The 22,717-nt window shown below is 35.2% G+C and overlaps 1 non-coding gene across 1 annotated transcript; it reads left to right on the top strand.

Moving 5' to 3' along the window:
• The first annotated feature begins 762 nt into the window (after positions 1–762).
• LOC141675502 (small nucleolar RNA R71) lies at positions 763–871 on the top strand. Its single transcript, XR_012556151.1, has one exon. It is a non-coding gene; the product is annotated as a small nucleolar RNA R71 (small nucleolar RNA).
• Positions 872–22,717: the final 21,846 nt, after the last annotated feature.

Genomic DNA, 22,717 nt, shown 5'->3' with positions numbered 1-22,717 from the left:
ATCTTATTACTTGGGCTTCCCTAACCCTCTCTTCATATTTTATAGTCCTTTAATGATCCTTGCTTATAATCCTTGAATTTAAATCCTTTTAATCATGTTACCTTATACTCAATTCTTTCGGTATCTGGTGGATTTTCGGAAAAAATCAAAGTGTTCGAATTTGGATTCTGACGACCTTTACATACACTCATTTACTTTATGGAATACTAATACAATCTTCGAATTTCCATAACAGTACTCCTATATAGTGTGGTCTAATAATTTTCCTTAATTAGCATCATTAGCAAAATTTACTATTCATCATTGTTTAAAAAATTCCAAAAATTGGGGTTATTACAATTACGGTTGTTGGGATGATAGGTGGCTGGAACTGGTTGCTGCGATCTCTGAAAGTTGCTCAGGAACTGAGCCGATTCCCTAGAAATAGCACACTGCTCTGTCTCATGCGCACCAGCACAAAGCTCACAGACACTAGTAATCTGATTAACTCCATAATTAACCAAAGAATCCACCTTTATCGTCAAAGCCTTAAGCTGAGCAGCTATAGTAGTAGCTGCATCCACCTCCAGAATTCCTGCTACCTTGCCCTGAGGTAGTCTCTAAGAAGGATTCTGGTATTCATTAGCAGCCATCAGTTCAATCAATTCATACGCTTCATCATAGCTTTTAGCCCACAAGACTCCTTCTGATACTGCATCAAGCATGGGTCTAGAAGTAGCACCCAAACCATTATTGAAGCAATTAATGATCATCCAGTCAGGCATCCCATGGTGAGGACACTTTCTAAGCATCTCTTTATATTTCTCCCAAGCCTCACACAAAGACTCTCCAGACTGCTGCAAACTGAGTAAGAGCATTCCTAATTGCGGCTGTGTTCGCCATAGGAAAGAACTTAGTAAGAAACTTTTGAGCCAGATCTTTCCATTTAGTGATAGATCCTGATGGTAGAGAATGTAACCAGCTCTTAGCTTTATCCCTCAGAGAGAATGGGAACAGCCTTAGCTTTATAGCATCTTCAGACACTCCATTGAACTTGAAGGTGTCGCAGATCTCGATGAAGTCTCTGATGTGCATGTTGGGATCTTTTATAGGAGAACCCCCAAACTGAACTGAATTCTGTATCATCTGAATCGTGCTAGCCTTGATTTCAAAAGTGTTAGCCGTGATGGCTTGTTTGACAAAGCTAGAATGAATATCATTGATCTTTGGTTGAGTTTAGTCCATCAAAGCCTTTGGATGCAATAAGAGTTTTTTCTTCTTTCTCAACTAAGATTTCTTCTTCAACTTTCCCCTCTACAAGAACTTCTTGAAAAACTTCCTTAGCTACGACAACTTCTTACTCGGCCTTATCCAGTGTTCTCTTATGAGACCGAGAATGCATATGCATACAAGCTCGCTAGAGTACCTGAAATAGGACAAGGGAATAAATAAGTAACAATATCCGAGTCCCTGAACTTTAACGAACATTAATGAAAAACACATGAAAGGCATATGTCATAGCCTATTTGTTTATTTGAGGATTTAACTCAACTCATATAAGGATGTAACAAGTAAATAGTGGTTCTATCGTCAGAGAGATCTCTCAAAGTAACATATGTCAAAGGATTAAGTAACATTGTTCATCTACAGACTTGAGGACTTAATTCACTGGAAGAAGCTCAAGAAATTGATCAAGCATCAGTGATATAAATCAAGATTGTGGATTTAATTAAGTGACAGAGATCTTGTCAGGGTATCAATTAATTACAGGGATTTAATCTGAAGAAAATCAAGACATGAAGAAACATCACAGATGTTAGTCATTCATGAACCAGACAGTACATCGAGTGTCAACATTGAAGTGGTGAAATGGATTCATAAGTTTCAGTGATTTTCAGAAGATTGTCAGAAGAGTGGTTGTTGTTCAAGATTAGTATTAATTCTCTATTAATTAATTAAGTCATATAATTTAATTAAGAAAATAAATTATATCTGCAAAGATTATTTTATTGATTAATTGAATTAATTGGTTAATTAATTCTGAATTAATATTATGCATTTTTCAGAAATGATTTTGAATTAATATTCAAAATTAACTCAGCAAGACAAATATTTGAACTGGTATGACAATTGGATTGTCATACTGAAAGTCTTTCCAAGTCTTTTTAGATTGTCTTGCCGATAGTCTTGCCAGTTCAATCAATAGTCCTACCGAAAGTTCTACCAGCTGTTGGGATTGTCTTGCTGAGCTAAAAGGATTGTCTTGCCAATTAAATCAAGTGGGTTGATTGAACTAGTTGGTAAATTGGGTATGTTGAATAGCTTTAGTGATTAAACTAGTTAATATCTGAGATCTATTCTTGAATGAATTTACAAATGAATTTTTCATGAATGAAAAATTCATTTGCAAATTTATTTTATCATAATTATCATTTTTCTTGCTTATTTCTATGTAATGAAAAATTAATTTGCAAATTTAATGTTATCATAATTATCATTTTTCTTGCTTATATCAAAGTAAGTTTTATTATCTTATCTTCTTTATTTATTCTACTTGTTAATTTTAATATCTCAGAATAATTTATTTTCTCTAAAAATATTTTTCTATGAATTTTGTTTGCTAAAATTCAACAGAAATCTGTTTTTGGAATAAAATATAATTATTTCTAAGTATTTTAATTTTGTAAATATTTTGTGTAAGTGTAAATTCTGTTTATGTTTGGTTTATTACTGCAATGACAATCGGCAAGACAATTGAAATTGTCTTGCATGAAGTCATTCCAGTGTATATGTGTATATGTGTTTAATTTTATTTTCAGATTAATTTTATACTGGCAAGAGAATCGGTATGACTATCGCTTGTCTTTCAAGTATATTCTGTTTAACTTCATATTATTTTATACTAGTATGACAATCAGTATGACTATCAGATTGTCATACCAGTTATCTTTTTCCTTTTTAAATTCCAACCGGTTGCCTGGTATGACAATCGGGAAGACAATCGGTATGACTATCCTCGATTGTCATACTAGTTGTCCTACTTAATAATTTTTGTGATTGTATTCAGTTTTAAAATCAATTCAACAGCCGTGTCTTTCTCTCTCTCTTCGATCAAATCAGTCACCATTGTTATCTTCTTGCTCGAGTTTTTACTCAGCACACTTAACTGTGATATATACATATACGTGTGTATACATACAGTGAGAAAGTGCTGCCTATTTTTTTTCTATTTTCACTTCATTTTTTTTCTCTTCAAAATAAGTTTTTTTTTATTTCTTTATTTCAATTTGGTTTTGTGTCTTGCAAGTTTACAGATCTGCTATTGTGAGTTAAGAACATTAATGAGATACATTTCTTTCTAAATTTTTCGGATATAATTGATTTAATTCGAATTAGTAATTTTTTTTTATTATTCGAATTTTCTTAATTTATTTCTTAAAATTCTGAAAGTGTGTGTTTTATTATATTTTTAATGGCTCTCAATTTCCAAATTGTCTCGCATAATCATGTTGGTTATTTTAATCCAGAAAAGTGTGATGTGGAAAAATTTAAGCCGTGGATTAGATTTTTAAATGACCATTCGATTGTTAGCTCTGCTATTAAATCAAATGTGCTATTAAATGTCGATCTGCTTAGACTGATTTGCACAACCTCTACTGTCGCCGATGATTCAAAATCTTTTTCATTCACCGTGGCAAACACACAGTATGTAATTGATGTAACAATCATCAATCGAGCGTTAAATTTTCCAATGGACAATTTCTGTAATTTACCCTCTGAAAATGAGATTTCAAACTTTTTTCATGCCATTCACTATCAGGGGGTGATTAATTTAACCAAGCTTTCTAATTCCAATTTGGTTTCTGAATGGGACATTTTCTTTGATACTCTTTCCAAAGTGTTTGCCAACTCCACTAAATCAAATTTTCACACCATCTCTTCCACTCTGCAGTATATTGGTCTTGCGGTTGTTTTCAATCAATGGATCAATGTTGGCAAATTACTTTTACCCATTCTTCTGAGACGTCTCATTTCAGCTAAGCGTGATCATTCCACAAATCATAGGGTTTCTTGCTATTACGCTCGCTTTCTCATGCTTATAGCAGAACATCTTCTCACACCTGAGCATAAGGCTCTTTTTGCTAACTCATCAGTAGCTGAACCCCCTCCCGTAAGCAAAAAGATGTACACACGCCAAGACACTTCCTTCAAATTCATGCAAGTTCCAGTACTTGTATCTGCTTTCATGGCCACCTTCATTCCTTTACCAATTGTCAATCTTCCCGGTCATGAACAACAACCTCAACCTCCAGTGGTTCAAGCCACCCAGGCTCAAACATCAGATGCTCTTCCACTGCAGGTAATAATTTCTCACTCTCACACCATTCCTACTTCTGTTGAAAGACCCCCAGTGGTTGATAGGGCTGACCATGAAGTTGTAGAACCGCAGCTTCAATCCCAGGTTATAGAGCCAAACACAGAGTCTCAACCTGTCTCAACCTCTCCCCCACTGTCTAAAATGTTACCGAAAAGGTTAGTAGGAAGTAGTATGTTGTTGGATGTGAATGAACCCTCAGCTCTGCCTCCTCCCAAGAAAAGAAAAACACTTACTGAGGCATCTGAAAGCCCGTCCGTGCGCTCCCAACAAGACATGGACTTTGATATGGCCAATGAACAGTTACTAGAGACATTCTCTCAACAGGATGAATCTATTGAAATTCGCCATAGGGCCATGGCATCTTGTACTGAGTCAAGCACACTTCCATTACTCACAATGGAAGCATACAGACCAATAGATGATACTCAGGACACAGAGAGATGAGTGCATATTGAGTCGGTTACAGTGCCTGCCATAGTTACGACAGAAGAGCAGTCACATGCTTCTGAGGGAAAATCTGACTCTCAGCCACCTCTAATAGAGTCATTTTCTCCCCTCCCAGATCCAACGCCTCTGGCTCCCTCACGGGATTCTCCACTCACAGATTTATCTGGAGAAAGTGGAGGGCAACTCGGTCAATCTATCCCTGAAGCAATTCAGACATCTAGTTCACATGAAAAGATAGGTTTGACTGAGGATCGGGACTCGCGAATTCCCATTACACCACCACTGACCTCTCTTGAAGAGGCTAGGGTGATTTCAATTGCAGGTACAGAAGATCAGCAACAGGATGGCTCCTCACGAGCACTTATATTGAGAGAAACACAAGCACGTGAGTTGAGTGAACCAAACACGAGAGATATTTAGGTGAGCGCACACACAGACACAAACACTGAAAATCTGTTAGCTGAAATTGCTGCTCTGAAAGAACAACTTGCAAAAAGTCAGGCTGAGGCTCAAACATTCAAAGCACAAGTGGTTGAACGGTCTTCTTCTTCCACCTCTGTCAACAATCAGCTGGCATTCATTAGACATGATATCTCAACTTTGAAGTCCACTGTTGTACCAAAGCTTAACTCAATCCAGGCATCTCCAACTTTATTAACTGAAGATATTTCAAACTTCTGCTCTCTCCATACAAGAATGACTTCTATTGAAGATCTGGTTAAAATGAATCATTCACTGGACTCTTCCAGATTTGTGAAGATAGAAAAGGGCATGGAACATCTCAATGAAGGGATGAAACACTTGTATTTCATGATAAAAAATTCTCACTGCCCTAATGAAGAACAAAGGACTTTCTTTGAAGGGCCGTCTGGTGGAGGCTCAGGCTCTGGAGGTAATGGAGGGTCTAAAGGAAAATCTGTAGAGGATTCCTCAACTAAGGGGGAGAAGCAAGGGAGAAGTGGAAAGGGTAAAGAAAAAGATTCTTCTGCTGGAGACACAAGGAAGGCTGATGATGTCTACTATAGTGGAGAACATGATGACTTTGATATTTTTGACATTCCCACTGAACCAGTCTTGGAAGATAAAGATGGTTTCTTTGAAGCTGAGGAGGAAAGTGATTTTGAATAATGGGAGGAGGAAGCTCAAGTGGTTCCTGTTTTTGAGAAAGAGTTTCAGCAGCAGCAGTCAGAGTTAAAGAGAAAAGAAGCTGAACTTAAAAAGATATCCCAGATCATTGACATGAGGAAAGACATTCAACGAACAGAAACTCTTGAAAAACAACGTCTTCATGACATTAAAGCTAAAGAAAGGAGAAGAGATGTCAAACTGAAGATTGGTGAAAAATGGGATGAAGCTTGGAGAGTACTTGATATGCCTCAGCTGAGCACAAACAATGATAGGCAGTTTCTACACCTTCTTGACAAGCTGGAAATCTCTAATCCAAACAATGACGTGTATATGAATGCTATCAAGACTGAAGTCTCAAGGATCACAGCTGCCTTTGACCGATCTTTAAATGAAATGAGCATATTTGTATATTGTCATAATGAAGGATCTTTCAAAGTATCAATTCACTTGTTTGAAAATCATTCTTTATCTGAGATTTGGGTTCTACTCAACAAAGTAAAAAGAAGCTCAGAATTGAATGAAGTTCTTCGAGAAAGGCTCAAAGAGTTTGCCAGCAGGGCTAGTCCTCAAGTGGTCAATAATCCTCATCAGGTAAGATTCTTTAAGTCTGACTGTCTTCAAATCTGCCATCTCGATGCACAATCTCTTAAAGACTACTCTGCTAAGCATCTTGTCTGGATGGAACATCACTTAAGAACTGCCGGATACTCATCCATGTTGAAAACTCAAGTTGCTGATCTGATTCAAGCTTATTGTGAAAAGAATATTAAAAGGTACAATCAGTTCAAGAATAAGCTAAAGTCAGTTGGAGTTCAACCAGTCAGACCAGCCACCTTCACTTCAGAAAAGGATCGTGTCTTTGACAAGGAGTTGCTTCAAGATTTGGAAGAAGGTGAAATCGGAAAGGAAGACAACTGAATTCAATTAGCTCAAAACTTAATGTAATATTCTTAGAGCTTTATGAATCAAGATAGACAAATGTAGTCATATGTTCAGTCTAGAGGAACATCTATCTTGTATTCACTTGTAAATTACTTTTGGAATCTGGAAAATATTAAATATAATCCAGAACTTTTCTGCTATTTACTTTGCATTACTGTTTGTATCTTTTTCTTATTTGTTAGTTGAGTTATCCTCTAGGTATTTGTTGTTATTGTCTAACAAAAAAATAGGGGGAGATTGAAAGGCATATGTCATAGCCTATTTGTTTATTCGAGGATTTAACTTAACTAAAATAAGGATGTAACAAGTAAATATTGGTTCTATCATCAGAGAGATCTCTCAAAGTAACGTATGTCAAAGGATTAAGTAACATTGTTCATCTAGAGACTTGAGGACTTAATTTACTGGAAGAAGCTCAAGAAATTGATCAAGCCTCAGTGATATAAATCAAGATTGTGGATTTAATCAAGTGACAAAGATTTTGTCAAGGTATCAATTAATTATAGGGATTTAATCTGAAGAAAATCAAGACATGAAGAAACATCACAGATGTTAGTCATTCATGAACCAGACAGTACATCGAGTGCCAACATTGAAGTGGTGAAATGGATTCATAAGTTTCAGTGATTTTCAGAAGATTGTCAGAATAGTGGTTGCTGTTCAAGATTAGTATTAATTCTCTATTAATTAATTAAGTCATATAATTTAATTAAGAAAATAAATAATATCTGCAAAGATTAATTTATTGATTAATTGAATTAATTGGTTAATTAATTCTGAATTAATATTATGCATTTTTCAGAAATGATTTTGAATTAATATTCAAAAGTAACTCAACAAGACAAATATTTGAACTGGTATGACAATTGGATTGTCATACAGAAAGTCTTTCCAAGTCCTTTTAGATTGTCTTGCCGATAGTCTTTCCAGCTTAAAGGATTATCTTGCCGATAGTCTTGCCAGTTCAATCAATAGTCCTACCGAAAGTTCTACCAGCTGTTGGGATTGTCTTGCTGAGCTAAAATGATTGTCTTTCCAATTAAATCAAGTGGGTTGATTGAATATAAAACAACAGAAGCTGATTTTCAACAGAACAACATTGAATATCAAACCAACTGAAGAACATAGAACAAAAGCAGAGAACTTATTGCAATTTCTCAGGACATTAATTTCTAGTATTTATTGTTAATCTAAACCACTAGAAATCCTTCTCTTGTTCTTGTGTAACTATCTAACGGATCAAAATCCCTAGAACTTAATCTCAAATTGCTTTTAGCATTTGATCCTTTTTATTTCAAAAATAGAAAAAGTTCATGTCGAATTTATTCTAGATTTGGAATAATTTATTTGAGATTAATCCCTTGTAAACGATACCGTTGTTGTAACACCTTTCAAGTTTAATAATAGTTTTATTTAACTTGAATTTTGTTTCACTTTTTTATTCCGCATTTTATTCGATTAAACGGTATAGTTTGTATTCAAACCCCCTTCTACAAACATATTGGGACCTAACAACACATAAACTAAAAATTAACACCGAGTCCCCGGCAACGGCGATAAAAACTTGTTAGGAAGAAAACAACCGCTAATATTCACGCAAGTATACGCGATCACAAGTAATATAGAATTAATTCCAGTTTGTTCCCACGGAGACTGGTTTAGGTTAATTTTAATCGATGTATTTATGTAACAATGTTATGGTTATTATTCAATGCTAAGATGATCACACGTTGAGATTGTTTATAACTACAATTAACTTAGGAGATTATACTAAAGAACATTAACTAATAGATTAAAAAGGATTGTTTTACTATATGAAACAAACATGGGATTGAAACAAACATGGGATTTAAACTTCATCACTACTTCATTCAATAGCCTTTTTGTTCTTTACCTTAGCATACAATGGTGATGACACTAATCAGATAACACAAAACTGATAAACGCCAACTTTCGTTGTACGAATACCCTACTACCAGACATCCACAAAAGAGATAGAATCTGAATAGACACCAATGATATTGAGACCATATATGTCTATAGAATTTGACAACATAATGGTTTAACGTACAAGTTATCTATCATGATTACATAGGGAAAGTAAGATGGTTAAAATTACCTACAAATCATGCATATCAAATACATGAACCTATGCTAGCATGGCAAGTTCTAAACCCCTAAATTCACTTTCGCTTCATTAGAGATTAACACGCTATCTTATAAGTTCGCGACGCTCATAAAATGAATAAGCACAACCAATACTAGGTTATCTTACTGTTAGGTCACACAACACTATAGAAGGGGGTTGGATACAGTGTAGAATACAATTAAATCGATTTAAAGCACAAGTAATAAAAAATAGATGTATTCGATATAATAAACTCTGTTACCATGGAACTGTTCTCTCTCAGTGATGAACAAATATCACGAGAGCTGCTAGGTTACAATGTATAATCTTCTCGATGATCGTAACTCTTATAGAGTAAACCTATGTATGTGTTTATATAGACACACAGTTACAAGATAACTTCTAATTGATATGGAACATAATTCTGTCTCCTAAAATATATCAATTAGATATCTTATACAATTTTTTTAGTCCTCTAACTCTTTTCCATGCATATCGTCTTTTTGTATTGGTCTCGATCTTCTTTCCTATAAATCAGCTTCCTTCCTTAACTGTTAGTCCTCCAGTACTTAAGTTCTAATATCCATCTTCTGATATTATCTTCTGATAATCTAAGTCCTGATATCCTTAACTCCTGACTTCCAGTAAGTCCTGATTTCAGTAAGAACTGATATTTCCTGTTTGTTAAGATCTGAAAACTAAACATGAAACATATTAGACATGACATCTCAAATATATCCAACAATCTCCCCCAACTTGTAAATTATGAAAGAATATACAAGTTAATAGATTTGATGATGTCAAAAATATTTAAGTTCAAATGCAATAAGAGTTTAATAAGACTATTAGTTATAACTTACAAAACATCCAGCTTTACCAACATCACAGAATCAATCTAAATCCATAATAATTCTTAATGAAATCATTTATCAGATTAACTTCAGCTTTCTTCGGTACTTTAGCTAACTGTGCTTTGACCTGCATCAGTTCTTCTTCTTTACTATCACCAATTTGATAAATGGTTGTTCTGAGAGCTTGAATGGATGTTCTTTCAAGTCCATCACCAAGTCTGATAACCTTAGGATGTGAAGAGTTTTCATTATAACATAAGCATCTTCCTTTCAATATAACTTCCACCTTAGCAGAATTCTTCAGCATAGGAATTTCTCTTCCATCACATTCAGTAATCATTGGACTGTAATGAGAAGTCTTTGTACCAGAGATTCTGAGTAGATCTCTTATAGCCTTCAAAATGTATTCTGACCATCTTCTTGTAACATCAAATTTTACTTCCAGAAGATAGTGAATATGTTGAAGTTCTCTGATAGACTTCTTTAGTACATCAGTATCAGCTAATCTATAAATCCTTCCATCATTGAGAAATAAGATCAATTTCTCTTTTAGATTCTCCTTATCATGAGCATCTATCACAACTTGAGAAGACAACACCTTGTCAAGATGCCTTTGTTTGATTTGTTCATATGGTTTGTCTGTCAACATTAAAGGATCTCTTAGAGTAACCTCTACTCCTGTTTGAATCTTCTCTTCATCAGAACCTAATCCAGCTTTATCTCTAGGTTGCTTGGATTTTAACCCAAATGTAGCAAGTTGATTAATCATGAGATTGGATTTTGGTTCAACTGGAGTAGCTTTCTTCCATAACAACTTCTTCTTATCAGCAATTGTAATTTTATCCCAATCAACTTGAGCATTGTCAGTAGTTGATGTCTTGATAGCTTGATCAGAATTTGCTGTTTCTTCTGTACCTTCCCGTCCTTTATTCTGCATAACAACTTGAGCAGTGTCAGACGTTGTTTTAGAATCTTCATTTATCTTTCTTCTTTTCATAATTTGAACAGTTTCATCTTCAACAAGATTATCATCAGTTACTTGAACCATTTTACACACTGGTTTCATCAGATCTTGAGAAGTTTTCAAGTCCAGTGACTTGGTTAGTTCATCAACTTTTCCTTTCCCTTTGTCTTTGGGATCACTCTCAGTCTGTGATCTAGTCTTGAACTTTGAAGTTTCAGAATTTGGCTTTTCCTTGATCGCAATGCCTTTTTCCTTAAACCTTGGAGGTTTCTTTGCATCAGAAGCTTTAGACGTAGGATTTGTCTTTTCAGCAGCAAATCTAGCTTCTTCCTCCTTGAGAGTTTCTAAATCCATTCCTGGATTGTGTTTCAGAAATAATCTTCTTGCTATCTCCTCATCAAGTGTCTGAATTTTAGGATCTTTGTAATAAATAGTAGTCTGCTTCCCCTTTAACTTCAGAGTTTACAAAAACTTCTGAGAGTCTTCAGATCCTGGCTGAATCAGAATATCAGAACTTGACATCAGACTTTGCTTATCACCACTTGACTTCAGTCTTTGAGCATTCACAGCATCAGAACTTGACTTGTTCTGAATAGAAGATTTTCCTTGAACTTTTCTTTGACCTCTGCTCTTTTCAGAGTTTCACTGATCATCACCTTTATCATCCTTTTTCTTCAGTTCTTGAGTAGGTGAGCATTAGGACATAACTACCTTCTCCCCCTTTTTGGCATCATCAGGAAGTAAGAGAGAAAGAAGAAGTTCAACTAAAGATTAGATTTCATCCAATTGAGCTTTCTGAGAAGCTTGATTAGCCAGGACCTCAGCAATTTGGGCCTATTGCTTCTCTTGAGTTTTCTCAATGGCTTCAACTTTTTCAGAAATAGGTCTGATATACCTCTTCTTGTCAAGCTTGATCTATAGATCTAGCTTATCAACATGTTCCATGAGTGTATCAACCTTTTCATGAGTAGAAGTATGTAGACCTTGAAGATGTTTTGTAGACAGAGCTGTGATCTTGAGTTGTGTCTTGAAATCAGCATTTGTGAGCAACTCATCAGCTTTTACAATATGCTCTGTCAGAACTTTAGAAGATGGAATAAAATCTGATTCATTCCACTTCTTGGTCCACTCAATACCTCTGTGAGTATCCTCCCAAGGAATAGGTGCTTCCTTTTCAACAAATTTCTTCACCAATTCTTCCTTGCCCAGAGTAGGTACTGGAGTCTCAACAGAAACACTGTCATCAGAACTTGAGAAAGACTCATTCTGTTCTGATAGCTCAACAGTGTGTGAAGCAACTGGAGATTCAGGAATAACATCATCTAAATTCTGATCAGCATAATTTATCTCCAGAGCTGGTGTCTTTGATGTAGATGGAGCTTCGAGATAAAGAACTTCAGGTATATTCAAATTATGAATATCTATTTCAGAATTATCAGTTTGTTCTTTAGCATCATATATAGCTTTAATAGGAAAGACAAGAGGGGTAACAACTGTGTCATTAGCAGTGTTTTTGGCTTGAGCTGGAAGGGCTTCAATGATAATTGGTTCTTGTGAGATCAGAGATTCCTGATCCCCTTCCTCAGTTTCTTCAGTACCTTCTGATATAGCCTTAGCCAAATACCTCCTAGCCTTCATTTTCTTCAATCTCCTTGCCAATGAAGGAGTTGCTTCAACAGCATCAGAATTTACAGATTTCCTTTTCAAAGTATCAGAACTTTGAGCTACTTTCTCTTTCTGAGAAGTAACATTCTCAACTTCAATTATCACAGGTTTAAATGCATGAACTCGTGCTTCAATTGTTTCCTCAAATCATCAAAATTTATTATTGACCATTATTGAATCAAAACATTCATCACAGGATAAAGTTAAAAATCGATGAAGGAAAGATTAACAAATTACAATTAAAACATGCACAGTCACATAATATGAGAAACAAAGACCAAATCTTGCAATTAAAGGAAATTTCATTAATATATCAGATGAGTACATTTCATGAAATTTATCAATTACATGCAAAAATTACAAGATAGTCCTATTCTAAGATTCTTAACATCAACAGCCTTAGTCCTAGTCTAAGAAGCCTGTCGACTAGCTCCTTCGGCTGCTGACGAAGAGCACTGCAAGACGGATGATCCGTTCTTGCTGACGGAGAGCTTCTCTCCTTTCCTCTTCCAAACGATCAGGATGGAGGTGGTAGTCCATCAAAAAGAACAAGAGGTTTGTGTGAACCTCATGTGGAACTGAGTTCCAGAGCTCTTCAGGAATGGCGGTGATATGCCACTCCTGTTGCCAATCATCACAACTCAACTCGATATTGAAAGTTTCATAGTTCAGGAACAAGTTGAAACGAACCATTTTTGTTGATGAGAATAAAAAGAGAGTGAGTTTGTGAGAAAATGGAAGATGTTTTGGCTGGGATGAATAGTCGGTTTAAATAGCCAATAGAATACCAAGGGACGCGAGGACTGTTTAACAATTACAAGTAAAATAATGATGCCTCGTCTCTTTAGACCGATGTGTAATAATAACAGTCAGCAAAAGATGTAAAGCAAGAGTTAATGGGCATGGGAAATAATTAACAATTACCGTGCACATGCAGGTTTTCAAGACATACACGTTTACCACTAACCCAAAATGATTAGGACTGTTTTTATCTCACCCAAATTATTCTGATTTAAATATGACTATTTCAGATTTTACCACAAATAAGTCAAGTAAAGAAAAATGCCACGTAAGCATCAAAGATTCCATCAGGATTTAATATCAGAACTTAACTTATATCAGATTTTAACAGTCATCAGAACATGGCTTCTGTACTCAAAAAGTGAATATCTTTTTCTGTGATTCTTCATACAAATACTGACTTGTTTTCTTAAGAGTTTAATCATCAGAACTTCCAACATAACTTGTCCTCAGAATTTATGCAAATAACACTTAACTATTTGTCAAAAACAACTTAATCACCACAGTAATTTTCATCATTCATATGGAGTGAAAGTGTGCGCATTCAGCAAAATATCAGATAAATATTAAAGTATGATAAACTTCAGTACATCTTAGAAATAAGGCATAACTGAGAAAAATGCTTAAAATCTCTCATCAGTCATGAAGTCTACTATATAACAAATTTATGCAAGAATCCACCTCAACTGTTTGTGCTCATTTTATGCATCTTTTGAAATTCCTTTTTATAGTGGGTTCTTAGTGTAAGTGAGTCACGACTGCTTATCAGAATTTATGTTGTTATCAGAGTATTTCTGCAGTAATTATAGAGTGTTAAAAGTCACCAAGAATTTTTTTTTGCTTTTCTAATGCATATTACTTAATACCAGCAATGCATTTGGGTTTCCCCTTCCACATTTTTACTCTAGATCTCAAAGGAGTACCTGACTTTTATTCTTTTCTTTTCTTTTCTTTTGATAAGTGAGGCTTTTCAGCAATTAGTTCATTCTTAAGATTTATTGACATCAGAATTTGATAAATAAGAAACAAGAATCTAGTTTGTGACTTAGTAATAAGATACACAAAGTAAACTTGACTAAGCTCAATATCAGAATCTGCTTGTGTTAATGAGTTTCCACATAAACAACTAATTCAAACATGGGATTTCTAGTATGTTAAAGACTACTAGGTCAGCATCTAGCACAGTTATCCTCATTGGATTGAATAGTCACAGAACATTTAAAACACTTATCAGAGTATATAAATCCACATCAGATAACAATCAGCATTTAATGAATTTTCAAATTAACCACATATGATATAGAGATAATACAATCTGTAAACACTGATCATAATGTCTGATGCATGAGAACAAAAACTAAACAGATTTAGAGAAAAAACCTGAAACCATTCCAAGTTCATTTACCAATCTTATAAAAGTAGCTTCACATAATAGTTTTGTGAAGATATCTGCTAGCTGTTGATCTGTTGGAACAAAATGCAATTCCATTGTACCTTCATCTACATGTTCCCTTATGAAATGGTAGCTAATACTGATGTGCTTTATCATTGAGTGTTGAACTGGATTACCTGTCATAGCAATAGCACTTTGATTATCACAGTAAATAGGGATTTTAGAAACTTCTAACCCATAATCCAGTAACTGATTCTTCATCCAAAGAATTTGTACACAACAGCTTCCTGCAGCAATATATTCTGCTTCTGCAGTTGATGTAGAAATTGACTTTTGTTTCTTGCTAAACCAAAAAACCAATCCGCCTCCAAGAAATTGGCAGCTTCCACTAGTGCTTTTCCTATCAATTTTGCATCCTGCAAAATCTGCATCTGAGTAACCAATTAGCTTAAAATCTGATTCCCTAGGATACCACAATCCTAGATCAGCTGTACCCTTAAGGTACTTGAAAATTCTTTTCACAGCTAATAAGTCAGGTTCTCTTGGATCAGCCTGAAATCTTGCACAAAGACAGGTAGCATACATGATATCAGGTCTACTTGCAGTTAGATAGAGTAAGGAGCCAATCATACCTCTGTAGTTAGTATTATCTACTGATTTACCAGTATCCTTATCTAACTTGGTTGCAGTGGCCATAGGAGTGGATGCAGTTGAACAATCTTGCATTCCAAATTTCTTTAGTAAATTTCTGATGTACTTAGATTGACAGATAAAAGTGCCTTCTTCAGTTTTCTTGACTTGAAGGCCCAGAAAATAGCTGAGTTCTCCCATCATACTCATTTGATATCTTGACTGCATTAGCTTTGTAAACTTCTCACACAGTTTGGAATTAGTAGAACCAAATATGATATCATAAACATATATCTGTACCAAAAGTAAGTCCTTCCCATGGTTGAGGTAGTATAAAGTCTTGTCAATTGTGCCTCTATGAAATCCACTTTCCCGAAGGAATTGAGCTAAAGTCTCATACCATGCTTTAGGATCTTGCTTAAGGCCATAAAGTGCTTTGTCAAGCCTGTAGACATGATTGGGAAATTTAGGATCTATAAAGCCTGGAGGTTGTTCAACATATACTTCTTCTTCCAAATCTCCATTGAGAAAATCACTTTTCACATCCATTTGAAAGACTTTAAACTTCTTGTGAGCAGCATAAGCCAAAAAGATCCTTATGGCTTCTAATCTAGCAACTGGTGCAAATGTTTCATTATAATCAATACCCTCATGTTGAGAGTAGCCTTTAGCAACCAGTCTTGCTTTATTCCTTGTAATTATGCCATCACTGTCAGTTTTATTTCTGAACACCCATTTTGTACCAACAACTGATCTGTACTTTGGTCTTGGCACTAGGGTGCAAACTTTATTTCTTTCAAATTCATTTAACTCTTCCTGCATTGCTTGCACCCAATCAGCATCTTGAAGAGCTTCTTCCACTTTTTTTGGTTCAGTCTGAGATAGAAAGGAATGATAGAGACATTCATTTGAAGTTGCAGTTCTAGTTTAAACACTTGCTTCAGGATCTCCAATGATTAAATTAGGTGTGTGTGCTTTAGTCCACTTCCTTGCAGATGGAAGTTGATCTCTAGAACTGGATCCCCCCAATGATCCATGCTGTCTCCATCAGCATTTTCTGATGCTCCCCCTGTAGTTATGCTCTCTGAGACTTCAGAATTTTAGTTTGATTTTTCAGGAGTTGAAGAATCAGAGCTTCCAAATTTATCAGAATTTGGCTCATCAGAACTAGATGAATCAGAACTTGAAGAGCCAGTGACAGGTTCTGATGCTTCTCGAGAGACTTGAGATGTGGTAGGATCTTCAGCTTGCTCCCCATAGACATGTGCATTTTCCTTTGGAGTTGTTACCACAGTTTCAATGACATCAGAACTTAATCCATCAGAACTTACAGGATCAGGATTTAAGTCATCAGAATTTCCAGAATCAGAATTTAAATCTTCATTCTCAAATCTCAGCTGATCATGATCATTGAAATCTTCAAGTCCAGTAATCTTCTTATCGTCAAAAGAGACATTGATAGATTCCATGACAACCCTTGTTGTTAAATTGTAGACTCTGAAGGCTTTTGTGGAAAGTGGATATCCAACAAAAATTCCTTCATCAGCTTTTAGATCAAATTTTGACAGCTGTTCAGGATGAGTGTTAAGAACAAAACACTTACAACCAAATACATGAAAGTATTTCAGATTTGGCTTCTTTTTCTTCACCATCTCATATGGTGTTTTCCATGCTTGTTTATAAGTGTAGCATTCTATGTAAAACAAGCAGTCTGCACAGCTTCAGCCCAAAAATAGGTTGGTAGCTTTGCTTCATCAAGCATTGTTCGTGTAGCTTCAATGAGAGTCATGTTCTTTCTTTCTACAACTCCATTTTGCTATGGAGTTCCAGGTGCAGAAAATTCCTGTTTGATTCCATGATCTTTGCAGAACTCTTCCATGATTGAATTCTTGAACTCAGCGCCATTATCACTCCTTATGATTTTAACAGAATCTTTTATAACTCCTTATGATTTTAACAGAATCTTTGATAAATTTATCCAACTATTTGACATTATCAGTTAGAGTAGATGTTGTTTCAGTCTTCTTGTCCAAGAAATACATCCAAGTGTATCTTGTGAACTCATCCACTATAACCATAGCATATTTTTTCTTTTCAATAGACATGATATTGACTGGACCAAATAGATCAATATGCAGTAGGTGATAAGGCTCAAGAATTGATGACTCAGTTTTGCTCTTCAAAAAAGATTTTCTTTGTTTTGCCTTCTGACATGAATCACAAAGGCCATCAGGAGAAAATACTATTTTTTGCAGTCCTCTCACAAGATCTTTCTTTACAAGCTCATTTATATTGTTGAAATTTAAATGAGAGTGTTTCTTATGGCAATTCCAGCTTTCTTCAATTGATGCTCTACTCAACAGACAGATTGCAGAACCATCAGTATTTATTGAAAGTCTGGCTTCATAAATGTTACCATGCCTGTAACCTTTCAGAATCACTTTGCCTGTAGAATTACTTATAACTTCATAGTGTTCTTCAAAGAAATCCACATGATAACCTCTGTCATAGATTTGACTTATACTCAACAGATTGTGTTTAAGTCCTGAGACTAGAGCTACTGATTCAATGATGACATTCCCAAGATTGATCTTGCCATATCCCAGAGTTTTTCAAATGTTGTCATCTCCATAAAAAACTCCTAGGCCAGCTTTCTCCACAAAATCTGATAATAGGGCGTTATTTCCAGTCATATGTCCTGAACATCCACTATCCATAACTAGGATGTTCTTCTTGTTGCCCTGCAATCACAAAGACCACTAATGGTTAGTTTTAAGGACCCAGACTTGCTTGGATCCTTTGGCCTTTTTAAGTTTGTTAACATTTGCAGCGGATTTAACATCAGAGTTTATGCTAACATTTTTCTTATCACTATTAACAGTATCAGACTTTGCATCATACTTTACACTAGAAAGAATTAAAGCAACTTTCTTCAAAGAAGGTTTTATCTGATAATAATCATAGTATAAACTATGATATTCCTTACACGTATAAATGGAATGCCATATACTACCACAATGAAAATAAGGATTTTGTGGCTTAAACCTAACAGACTAACTCTTAACTCCTGACTTAGAAGGTAAGGAGTTTATATTCTTATTCTTCCTGCAAAAAGAAGCCAGATGGTTAGAGTTTCCACATCTATAGCATTTCTTTCTAGGAGCATTAGGAACAGGCATATAATTGTTGCTTTTAGTCACACCTTCCTTTCCATTCCTATTTTTTCTAGCTACCTTTACCTTGTTTACACTGGTAATCTCTTTCAGCTTATGTTTAAGATGCTTCTTTGTCATTAAGCATATGTTAACTTCAGTTGGTTTATCTTATTCTAATTTTTCAGAAGTTGACTCTTCTATCACTTCTGTCTCAATATCTTTTATCTTTTCAGAATCAGACTTTACAGTTTTAGCTACAAACTTAACAGGATTTACCTTTGGCTTAGTAGTCTGTTTAACAATAATTGGCTTAACTTGTTCAGTTCCTTTTTTACTTTTCTCATCTCCATAACCTAAGCCCTCTTTCCAGTTTCCACTACTTAGTATATCCTGAGTTGCTCTTCCAGAGTTAGTCCAAGTCCTGATAATCTCTCTCTCCTTTTCAAACTCAGTGTTTAGAGATTTATTCATTTTTAGCACTTCATCTCTAACATAAAAGGCATCATCTCTTTCTTTCTCAATTTGATGGAACATGACTAACTCTTTTTCTAAATAATCATTCCTCTTTTTAAAAGCAAGATTTTCAGAAGTTAATCTCTCACATTTTAAAGTTTGATCTCTATAACTAATAAACATGGTTTTAAGATATAATCTCAACTCAGTAATATCATCAGTATAAAAGGCATAAGTTGTTTGAGGTACCTTTAACTCAGCAGCATCAGAAATGCTATCAGCATTTGCCATCAAGGCATAGTTCTCCTCGTCTTCAGAATCTGAAGTGTCTGTCCAGTTTTTCTTCTTTGTGAAAAGAGCCTTGCCTTTTTCACTCTTTCCTTTCTTGCAGTCAGGAGATATGTGGCCTTTCTCACCACAGTTGTAGCATTTAACTTTTGAATAATCTCCTCCGTCAGACTTTCCTCCTTTGCCTTTAGATTTTCTTAAGCCCTTCTTATCAGAACTTCTACCTTTCCTGGAAAAATTCTTTCCCCTTCTGAATTTCCTGTAGGCTATCTTTGTGATACCCTTCACCATAAGAGCATACAATTTCATTATCTCTTCATCAGCATCTACTTCAGGTAAACTTTCAGTTTCTGAGTCATCATCATCATCAAAACTTAATGAATATGAATCAGACTTTATGATGAGAGCCTTTCCTTTGCCTTTCTTTGAGGCAGCCACTTTAGGGGATTCCTCCTCAGCTTTAAGAGCAATTGTCCTTGACTTTCTCCCATGTCTCTTGCTTCTTTGATCCATCTCAAGTTCATGAGTCTTGAGCATTCCATAAATTTCATCAAGAGTAGTTTCATCAAGAGCATAGCTGTCTCTTATAATAGTAGCTTTCAAATCCCAACTTTCAGGAAGAGCTAAAAGGAATTTTGGATTTGAATCTTCAATGTCATATTCCTTGTCCACCGGTGACAAATCATTCAAGAGTTTGACAAACTTGTCATATAAGTCAGTTAATGACTCATCACTTTTTGAGTCAAAGTGCTCATACTCTTGAGGGAGTATAGTCCTCCTATTTTTCTTGATTGCATCAGTTCCCTGACACCTCATTTCCAAAGCATCCCATATCTCCTTTGCAGTCTTGCATTGAATTACCCTATTTGACATGACATTATCAATGGCACTATGCAGCAAATGCCTTACCTTTGCATCCTTGGTAATAGATGAGATATCTTCAGCTATGTATTCACTCTTCTCCTTTGGTATGGTCTTTGTCGGCTGATCTGCAACTACAACAGAGAGCTTGGTTGGCTTATGTTGCCCTTCATAAATTCTGTCAAGGTATTATGGATCTGTAGCTTCCAGAAACATAGCCATCTTCACTTTCCATATGGGATACTTAGAAGGTCTCAGCATGGGAACCCTGATAGTCTCATATCGACTGTGGGTTTGAGTCTTTGGAGTTTCTTCAGTTTTCACGGGCTTGGTTGGATTTTATGCTTCTTTCGACATGATTGTTTTGGATCTTTATTGTATGTGTGTTAACAGGGAAGCTCTGATACCACCTGTTAGGTCACACAACACTGTAGAAGGGGGTTGAATGCAGTGTAGAATACAATCAAATCGATTAAAAGCAAGTAACAGAAAACAGATGTATTCGATATAATAAACTCTGTTATAATGGAACTGTTCTCTCTCAGTGATGAACAAATATCACGAGAGCTGCTAGGTTACAATGTATGATCTTCTCGATGATCGTAACTCTTATAGAGTAAATCTATGTATGTGTTTATATAGACACACAGTTAGAAGATAACTTTTTAATTGATATGGAATATAATTCTGTCTCCTAAAATATATCAATCAGATATCTTATACAATTCTTTTAGTCCTCTAACTCTTTTCCATACATATCTTCTTTTTGTATTAGTCTCGATCTTCTTTCCTATAAATCAGCTTCCTTCCTTAACTGTTAGTCCTCCGGTACTTAAGTTCTGATATCCATCTTATGATATTATCTTCTGATAATCTAAGTCCTGATATCCTTAAGTCCTGACTTCCAGTAAGTCCTGATTCCAGTAAGAACTGATATTTCCTATTAGTTAAGATCTGAAAACTAAATATGAAACATATTAGACATGACATCTCAAATATATCCAACACATACAATCACCACACACTAAGGTATTGAAACAAATTAACTAAAGAAATTTTTAAGTAAATCCGCTAGAACCCACTATAACGATTAGCCCATAATCGGAATCATCATCAACGTGGGTTCTGATGAAAGCATGGTATAATAAACGTAGTCTTTATACTGAATAAATAATAAAACCAAGTACGTAACAAGAGTATAGGTTCACAAATAAGAAAACTAGAATCCAATATACAACTTAAAATAAAGAATCACAATAATAAACTAGATCCTCTTCACCTTGGTTGAATTATGCTATTGATAAGTGGCATTTTATACCACTTAGAACGTCTTATAATAGCTTGAATTGGTGTCTTGAAATCAAGTATTTTGTGTATTTGATGCTTTTTTCTAGTGTTTGTGCATTTCAGGGTATTAATTACATCTCGGGAGAGAATTCATCAATAATAAGCCTTGGCGTGTGTTTAGCATTGCAAGTGGGAAGATAGGAGCAGATTGCAGTGAAGAAACGGAGGAAAAACAGATCAGTTTCCAGAAGGGGGCTGAGCGCCCGCTCAGCTATGCTGAGCGACCGCTCAAGAAGCTGAGCGTCCGCTCTAGAAAGCTGAGCGGCCGCGCAGGGTCGTACTTTCAGATTAATTATTTTAGACTCCTATTTCTGTTTGGCTTCCAACTTCTGAGTTATCTGGGTTTTATGGGACTCCTATATATGTAGATTTCAGAGACGTTTCAAAAAGGGTTGGATCGTAGTATTAATCGAAGAGCGAGGAGATAAGGAAAAAGACCGTTTTAGCACACCGCAACGAAGAGGAAGCATATTTTCTTGTGATTCTTTATTTTGTTATAACATTGGATGCTAGTTTTCTTTACTTTGAACCTATTTACTCTTTTGACGTACTCTGGTTTAATATAAGTAGTTTTAGTTATTATTCTCGTGTGTTATTATCATACTTTCATATGAACCCATGATGACGATGAGTGCTATCATGGGCTAATCGTGATCATGGGGTCGTAACGGATTTACTATGGAATTCTTTAGTTAGTTGTTTAATACCTTAGTGTGTGATGATTGTATGATATCTAGTATTGGTTGTGCGTAATCGTCTTATATGCGTCACGAACATATAAGATAAGGTGTTAATCTCTTGTGAAGCGACGGTGGATCTTGAGATTTAGAACTTGCCATGCTAGCATAGGTTCATGTAATAGTATGCATGATTAGTGTGTAACTCTAACCATTTTATTTGCCCTGTGTAGTCAAAAGGAATAACTTGTGCTTAAATCGTTATATTGTCAATTTCTGTGGACATATAGGGACTCAACATAATTGATGCCTATTCAACTTCTATCTTAATTGTGGATGTTTTGTAGAATGGTATTAGTACAATGAAAGTTGGCTTTTATCAGTTTCGTGTTATTCGATTAATATCATCCATGTTGCATGCTAAGGGTAATGATAATGACTATTGAAGGAAGTAGTAATGAAGTTGTGATCTCATGAGTGTTTTAATATTGTTAATTCAAGAGTTAATTAAGTGCTTAATTCTAGTAGTTAATTATAGTTAATAATTAGTTAATCAAATCTAAGTGTTATTGTCTTAACATTGAGAAGTAATCATACATTGGTGAGTGAGTTTAATTGAACAATAATTAG

This window comes from Apium graveolens, chromosome 7, assembly GCF_009905375.1.
Source record: "Apium graveolens cultivar Ventura chromosome 7, ASM990537v1, whole genome shotgun sequence".
NCBI classification, from domain to species: domain Eukaryota; kingdom Viridiplantae; phylum Streptophyta; class Magnoliopsida; order Apiales; family Apiaceae; genus Apium; species Apium graveolens.
This window is presented reverse-complemented; position numbering and strand designations above follow the sequence as displayed.